Raw genomic sequence first — 8,993 nt, forward strand, 5'->3', positions numbered from 1 at the left:
CTGTTGAGAAACTAGCAGAGAAGCTTGGATTTGGTCATTCAACTTGTCATTCAAGTAAACGCTAGAAGAAAAATGACCATCTTTGGTTTCAAGATGAAAGGTGTTCTTCCATCAAGATAATGCTTGGCCACAAACAGCGAAGATGACATTCCAAAGGCTGGAGCATATTCACTGGACATTGCCCATTCAGATTATCATTTATTCCACAGTTTTCAAAATCATTTGGACGGAAAAAATATGAATTCTGTAGACGAGGTCAGAACAATACTGGAGAAGTATTTTTCATCATGAACAAGTGAATTTTGGAAGAGGAGCCTTGCAAGTCTACCAGATAAATGGAAAAGCATTGTAGAAAATGAAGGGGAGTATATTTTAGATAAAAAAAGGAACTTTGCTTCTTTTAATTTTGAAATATAAAAGAAGTATAAATAGACTGCATTATTTATGGGATGACCCAATATATACTCACATACTTATCTACATACACACACACACACACACAACACACACACATATATATATACACATGTATTTAAGTGTGTGTGTGTGTGTGTGTGTGTATGTGTGTGTGTGTGTGTAAAAGGTGGTCAGTTGGTAGAGAATCGGACAAAATAATTTACAATAATTAGTTATATCTCTTTACATTCTGAGCTCAAATACTATGGCTCAGCAGTTAAGACATCAGGCTCACAATCATGAGGTAGTGAGTTCAATTCCCAAACCAGGCTGGGAATGAGTGAGGATGCTGGTATGCATGGGTGACTGCTGGTTTTCTATAAACAACCTTGCCCGAGCTTGGGCCTCAGAGGGTAACTTTCTAGGTGCAATCCCATGGTCATTCATGACCGAAGTGGGTCTTTACTTTATTTCTGGGGTCAGTAAAATCCAGTGTTGCTTGCCAACATCATAAATAACAGTGAGCCAGTCCTTGGCCTCATTTCAAACTGGAGATGTTGTTGTTCACAGTAATATAATATATATAACTTGCAGTATCGCCCGGCGTTGCTCGGGTTTGTAAGGGAAATAACTATATAAGCATTTTTAGAGAGTTATAGCCAAAAAATAGCAAAAAAATGCATTAAAAATGGAAAAAAAATTATGGTAAATTTTTTTTTAAATCGCTGACTCATCGTAGACATTTTTAGAGAGTTACTTCCCTTTTTTTAATAGCGAAAAAATGCATTAAAATGGAAAATAATGATGGTAAATTTTTTTTTAAATCGTAGACTCATCGTAGACGTGCGCTAATACCTAGAAGGGCTCGATATGAATCACGACTATAAGATACCCGGTTTTGGTTAAACTGCACCGCAAAATGTGGGAGTAGTTAGGAATCTAAATCGTAGGAGACAGACACACAACTTCACTTTTATATATAAAGATATAATAGAAAAGATAAAAGCTGTGAGCAAGCAAGATGCTGAGTGTCTATCTCTACGTTCTGAGTTCAAATTCTACTGAAGTTCACTTTGCCTTTCATACTGTCAGGTTTGATAAAATAAGTACCAGTTGAGCACTGGGGTCGATTTAATCAACTTGGCTCCCACCTGCAAAACTGCAGGCCTTGTGCCAAATTTTGAAACCAATATAATAGAAAACATATAAATACTAGGGGGTGATATGATAAAATACCTCTCCATGCCCCGCCACAAAATGTCTGGTCATGTGTCCAAGTCTATCTCCACGCTGAGAATACTTCTTTTTTGCAACAAGCTACTCAATCATCCTTAATCCACTTAATTGTCAAAAGTGTGGGGTGGGTGGAGTTAATGTGGATCTGACAGGAAATTGAGGCTAAAATGTTTTGTAATAAAAAGATTGAATTGTCTGAAAGGGGAAAGAAAGGAAAGGAAGGATAGTGAAAAAGCTAATGATATAGATGAAAGCAGATTTGAATTTAATATGATGCTGGTGTTGTGGGTTAGCAACAAATCAATCCTGACTGAACAGACCTATTACCAAAGGCAATCCAAACATGACCATCTCAGCTTTTTTCCCAAATGTAGTGTAACTGTATGTAACAATTATATTTCAGTCTCTGATATTGTTTGGATACTCTGACTGGTTCTCCTGAAGGAAGAGAGTATGGCTATTTGAACACAAATCTCTTTTGTCCAAAGTGCATCAGTTCAAATTTACCCTCATTTAACAGCTTGTAGTTTCTGTTCATCCATTAACATACAACATGGAGATCAGACCAGAGTTTGGAGTTTTCTTCAATCTTCTCCATTGACAAGTTTATGAAGCTTTGAGTCATCTGCAAATATTTGATTTTACTGTGCTTGATAACACTCATCATGTCACATAGATAGACTATAAAGAGAAGGGAACCAGCACAATCCCTTGTGGAACGCCACCAGGGACTTTTTCTGTGTTTGAATGGATTCTTTCTAACACATGTTGGGTTCTCTTAGTAGGGAAATACTTAATCCAGTGGAGCAGTTTACCATGAATTCCAATATTGGATAATTTGAACAAGAGGTTGTTGTGGTCAGCTCTGTCAAAGGCATTGCTGAAATCAAGATATCTAACATGCTTCAGCCCTCCTCCAAAACTTTAAGGATATCACCAATGTGATGCAAAAGCTGAGGAAAGCATATTTATATGTATGTGTGCATGTGCATGTGTGTGTATGTACTTACTTGTACTTGTGGCGACATTCACCCTGGGCGGGTTGAGTCGGCTTCTTCTACCACCCTCGAGGCATCTTGAGCCATGGCGGGGGAAGAAGTTTAGTAGGAATATGAATTTCACAAGCGGTCCCCAACAATCCCGCATGTAGAGACATCCTGTTTGCCGCAGATTGTCCGCAGACGCAGGGACAGAACGATCGAGGAGCCGCCGGTTGCCGAAACAGACACTCCGAGGATTCTCACCAGAGCCCCGTCTGCCGGGTTGTGGCCCTAATACCACTCGGTGTCAGACCAATCCGCCTTGGGTGGCCCTACCAGGAACCGAAGTTCCCGATGGCATAGCTCTGACACTACCCATTGCCAGTGTCCCTACCACGGTGAGGAGGGGATGGACTTTGGGGACACTGTGTCTATGTATGAGTATGTATACATGAGTGTGTATATATATATCATCATCATCATCATCATCATCATCGTTTAACGTCCGTTCTCCATGCTAGCATGGGTTGGACGGTTCGACCGGGGATCTGGGAAGCCAGAAGGCTGCACCAGGCTCCAGTCTTATCTGGCAGTGTTTCTACAGCTGGATGCCCTTCCTAACGCCAACCACTCCGTGAGTGTAGTGGGTGCTTTTTACGTGCCACCTGCACAGGTGCCAGGTGAGGCTGGCAACGGCCACGGTCGGATTGGTGTATTTTATGTGCCACCGGCACGGAAGCCAGACGAGGCGGTGCTGGCATCGGCCACGAGTCGGATATATATATATATATATACACATACACACGTGTGTGTGTGTGTATATATACATATACACATACATGCATGTATATACATATTTATATTTGTAACATGCATATACAGGTTGTGATGGATAAATTGTCACCATTTTATATTTTTAATTTCGTGCATACACAGTTTGTTTTTGATTTTGTTGACTACACAGTATAGTAGGGTCAGTTGTATGTGTATATGTATTTGTATATGCATGCATATATTTGTATATATGTATATATATATATCTATATATATTGTGTGCGTGTGTGAATATATATACACACATACATATATATATATATATATATATATATATGTAAAACTTGATTTCGAAACGTACGTCCGTAGGTGACTTAAAATTGTATGATGGATTGCCGTCATTTCATTCTCTCTTGCCTGTCTGTGTTTGCCTTTCAAGTGCTGTGTTTTTACTGAGATCCCCCTTTTAGTAGAAAGAATAGCTATAACTCTTTGACTGCTATTTCTAAATTCGGTGTGTGGTAAGGCAATTCGTTGCTAAACCCTTAATTGCTTAGTATTACTATATATATATATATACATACATACATATATCTAATGCAGGATAAAAATTTTTCGAAAAAAATTCTATCAGTGGCCAGCATATTAAAAAATACCTTTAAAGGTTAAATTCATCAACAATTTATAAGTAAGGGCAAAAGAAAAAATTTCTAATGCCAAAATATGTGTCTATTTTCAGCATTGAAAATTTTTTCTTTTGCCCTTACTTATAAATATATATATATATATATATATACATACAGGGTGCAGTGAATAGATTATCATCTAAATCACTTCGCAAAAATGAAAACAACACTGACATTTTAACAGATATATATTTAACAAAATTACATAAAAATATCTTGAAATACTAAAGAGTAAATTTATTCAATAAAATCACCATTGGCTTCAACCATGGCTTCCAGACGACTTCAGATTCTCCTGCAACTCTTCTGGATTGTCTCCTTGTTTAAGTTGGTGAATGCTGCCATAATCCTTGCCTGCAGTTCAAAGGAGTTTTGTTGGTCTCTCACTCAACTGTACTATACGAGGTTGCAGTGTGGTGAGTTAGGGGGCGAGATGTTAGGGGTGATGTGGTTGCAGAAATTGTCTGATAGCCATGACTGGGTTCTCCTGCTTGTGTGACATGGTGCAGAGTCCTGTTGCAAGACAATAAGGTCTTCCAGCAGCCACCCTCTTGACTCAGAGCAATACCTATTTTTTTATTACCCACAAGGGGCTAAACACAGAGGGGACAAACAAGGACAGACATAGGTATTAAGTCGATTACATCGACCCCAGTGCGTAACTGGTACTTAATTTATCACCCCGAAAGGATGAAAGGCAAAGTCGACCTCAGCGGAATTTGAACTCACAGCGTAACGCAGACGAAATACCGCTAAGCATTTCGCCCGGCGTGCTAACGTTTCTGCCAGACTCAGAGCAATACCACCTCCTCCAGACACTTGATGTAGGTCTCCATGTTGAGTTTGAGGCTGTGTGGGAAGATGAATGGAGGCATTACTTTGCCATCACTAGTGATCACTCCAAACACCATGATGTTGACCAGATGTTTGATTTTTATCACTCTTGGTACATGTTTTGGGAACATGACAAGCCAACAGTTGTTCTCTGTGTTCACCATCTGATTCTGGCAGAAATTTTTCTCGTCTGAGAAAAACCAAAGCATCTTCGGTTGGAGGGGATGCTTGAGTTTGTTCAGAAGCTTTGTAGTGTAGCCTTTCTTCTTTTCCTCAATGGCTTGGGATAAAAATTGGCCCTTTCTTGTCTTGTATGAGGAATACCGAATGTCTTTATGCATTACTTGCCTGATAAGAAGCTCAGATACTTCCATGTCCATAGCAATGGATCTGATTGACTTGGAGGGATCGTTGTCAATCATGGCCTGGATCTCCCCAGCAAATTCTTTTTTATCAGAACAATCAGGGTGAGTTTTCTAAGCTGCTGTACCTTTGTAATTACCATTAGACTCATCCAACTCCTTCCAAATTCTCTGCACTGTCCTCTATATCATGCCCTGTCACCGGCAGTTCCTGGATTATATTAAACACAATACTTCTTCATCCATTTTCTGACTGCAATGATGCTATCACGGCCTCTTCTAGCAGTTCAATGCTCTTGGGAATTAGCCTGTGTTGTGATGAGAGTTATGATGCCCCCTTGCAAGAGATAGACTGGTCTTCTACTATAGCCTTGGGCCAACCAAGCCTTGTGAGTGGATTTGGTAGATGGAAACTGAAAGAAGCCCATCATATATATATATATATATATATATATATATATATATATATGCATGTATGTACATGTTTGTGTGTCTGTGTCTGCACCCCCTCCCCAACATTGCTTGAGAATAAGTACTAGGCTTACAAAGAATAATTTCTAGGGTCGATTTGCTTGACTAAAGGTGGTGCTCCAGCATGGCCACAGTCAAATGACTGAAACAAATAAATGAATAAAAGAATGCAAGTTAGTTGAAAAAAAAATGAGGAGTTGAATTTGTTTCCTTGGGTTTTGGAAAGGGGATATTTTGGGAGTGGTTATTTGACGTTTCTGGAAAGTTTGCCACAGACATTTTTGCCGCAGGAAAATTCACCTAAGGATTTTTAACCGTAGGAAAGTTCGCTGCGTAGGAAATTTTGCTGTGAGACAATTTCACTGAAAAAAATGAAGAATTGCCCCCTTGGTATGTTATTGTTTCAACCACAATGTATCTATTATATTATTAGGGCAAAGCTACGGGGTGGGGTGTTGGGTGCAAAAGATATTTTCAAAAAAAAAAATTCTGCTTATATAAAAAGTAATAACAATATAAATATGATAACATTTACAAAGAACAAAAACAAAAAAACAAAAATCAGTTAAATCTAAAACAGAATTATAAAAAAAAATATATATATATATTTAAAAAGCAATTTTTTTCAGAGCTGCAATTTCTCTAAATCAGGTTGCTTGCCATATCTTTGAATTGATCTATATGGTGAAATTATCTATATTGTGAAATTTCTTATACAACAAAGTTTCCATACAGCGAGTTTTCCTGCGGCCAAAATGTTTACATTGAATATTCCTAGAACTGTTATTTGAAATATTCTTAATTATTTTGACATTTAAGATCAACAAATAATAACTATCAGCCAATACTAAACAGTCCTTCAAATTCTAAATTACTGTAAATGAGCTTCAGTTATCAATATTGTGCTATAATCATTCATTCATTACCAAATAACTGTCCACAAGGTTCTAAGATTCACTCATTCCCAGAGTTGTCTCCCCTATATCGCCAAAAATAAAATGAAAGTAATATCGGTCTTTGATTAAGAATGTTTATCCCTCATTGCGTAATTATTTCTGCTGAGTTTTGTAACAGTATGACAAACGGAGATTGAAAAAAAATGAATGAGACTGAAATAAGTTTTGGAGATGATATGATCTTAAAGAAAGTGCTGTTGTATCATGGCCACTATCCAATGATAAAAGCCAGGAAAAATCACCGAAACAATTTGCTTTCATGTTGATGACATGTCTGAGTTATTTGCTCACAAAGGATAAAAGCTAGCGCTTTCTGTTTATTAAAATATTTTTGCAGAAATCATTAATGGTGGAAGTGAATTTCTATTGAATGTTGTCAATATTGATCTTCTGCTTTGGCTTCTCATCAAATTTGGCGGAGGGAGAGCGAGATGTTTATCTCTCTAGACAATTGAATCAATTCCATTACTGCTTCATATTTTATTGACCCTGTGAGATGTAAGGTAAAAAATCATCTCATCCCTGTGAGAGATGCAAGGTAGAATTATCTTGAATTCAGAGATAAAACGTTGGAAGACTAATGTTGTTATTGATTCAGATAGATTGGTAGTCTAAAATAATGTCTTTTGACTGACACAACACAACATATTGAAACATTACATAATACCGTCTTTGCAACATTAATAGTGTAAAGCATTGAAGGAAGAAAAGAGAAAGGGATGATGGCTGTGTGGTAAGTAGCTTGCTTACCCACCATATGGTTCTGGGTTCAGTCCCACTGCGTAGCACCTTGGGCAAGTGTCTTCTACTGTAGCCTCGGGCCGACCAATGTCTTGAGAGTGGATTTGGTAGACGAAAACTGGAAGAAGCCTGTCGTATATATGTATATACATGTATGTGTGTATATATGTTTATGTGTCTGTGTTTGTCTCCATCAAAATCGCTTGACAATCGATGCTGGTGCGTTTACGTCCCCGTAACTTAGCGCTTCGGTTTAAGAGACCGATAGAATAAGTACTAGGCTGACAAAGAATAAGTCCTGGGGTCGATTTGGTCGACTAAAGGCGGTGCTCCAGCATGGTTACAGTCAAATGACTGAAACAAGTAAAAGAATAAAAGAATAATGAAGATGAGAATACAATGGCACGAGACAGAGAAGTTAAACAAAAGTTAGGGGTAATTAGTTAAAATAATTATGATACAGATTGGTATGCACCTGTGTATGCAGGTATGATTGTAGTATTAAGATATTTAAAGAAAAAAACCACAAGCTTCTGTTATCTCAATTCAAGGTTTGTCAAGTTAGTCATTATCAACATCACATCAATTTTTATTTGGTAACCCAACCTTACTGACATTTATTAATATCCAAAAGAAATATAATCACAAGAATTCACAATATTTTTGAATATGTCTGTGTGCCAGGAAATCCAATGAATTCCAATGCTTTGAGCAAAACTCTTCATTACAAGAGAAATGAGGTGAAGAGTGTCGAATTTGTGCTTTAAAATTTGGCTGATATTCTGTATTTGGGGCAAGAATCTTTATAGACTCTGAACTGTTGCATTCAAGTAGTTCTGTTTTAGAAAAGTATTGAAAATAATAATAATAATATAATAATAATAATAATAATAATAATAATAATAATGAAATTATTGTATACAGTGCTCAGGTGCACCACAACTTGTCAAAAGTGTATATAAAGTATATGCAGTAATGTACAAATGTCTGGAAAGTGAACAGTGTATGAGCCAGATACATGCTTGCGTGTGTATGGAGGGAAGAAAATCAGGTGTAGTGTTGGCGAATCTCAGGAAGCATGGAAGTTTTGAAGGATGCAGTGCTCAAACAACTAACAACTGATGCCGGCAGCTTGTTCCATGCTTCAGAAACTCTCAGCATGAAAAAATGTTTCCTAAAGTCATGGGAGCTGTACTGTTTTCTGACTTTGTAAATATGTCCATGGGTGTTAGAGAAAGTTGCATTGTCAAATATTTTCTGCTTGAAAAAATGTGAAATTTCAGTAAATGAAGTCCAAAACGGCAGCCTAGAACTTGAAACATTCATTCATACACTTTTACATTCTTTTATTCCTTCTTCTTCAACTGTGGCCATAATGGAGCACTGCCTAAAAGGATTTTAGTTGAAGAAATCGACCACAAGGCTTATTCTTTGTAAGCTTAGTACTTATTCTATCAGTCTCTTCTGCCAAACCACTAGGTTACTGGAACATAAACACACCAGCATCAGTTATCAAGTGATGGTAGGACACACACACAATACACACATATGCATGAC

This window comes from Octopus sinensis, linkage group LG24, assembly GCF_006345805.1.
Source record: "Octopus sinensis linkage group LG24, ASM634580v1, whole genome shotgun sequence".
NCBI classification, from domain to species: domain Eukaryota; kingdom Metazoa; phylum Mollusca; class Cephalopoda; order Octopoda; family Octopodidae; genus Octopus; species Octopus sinensis.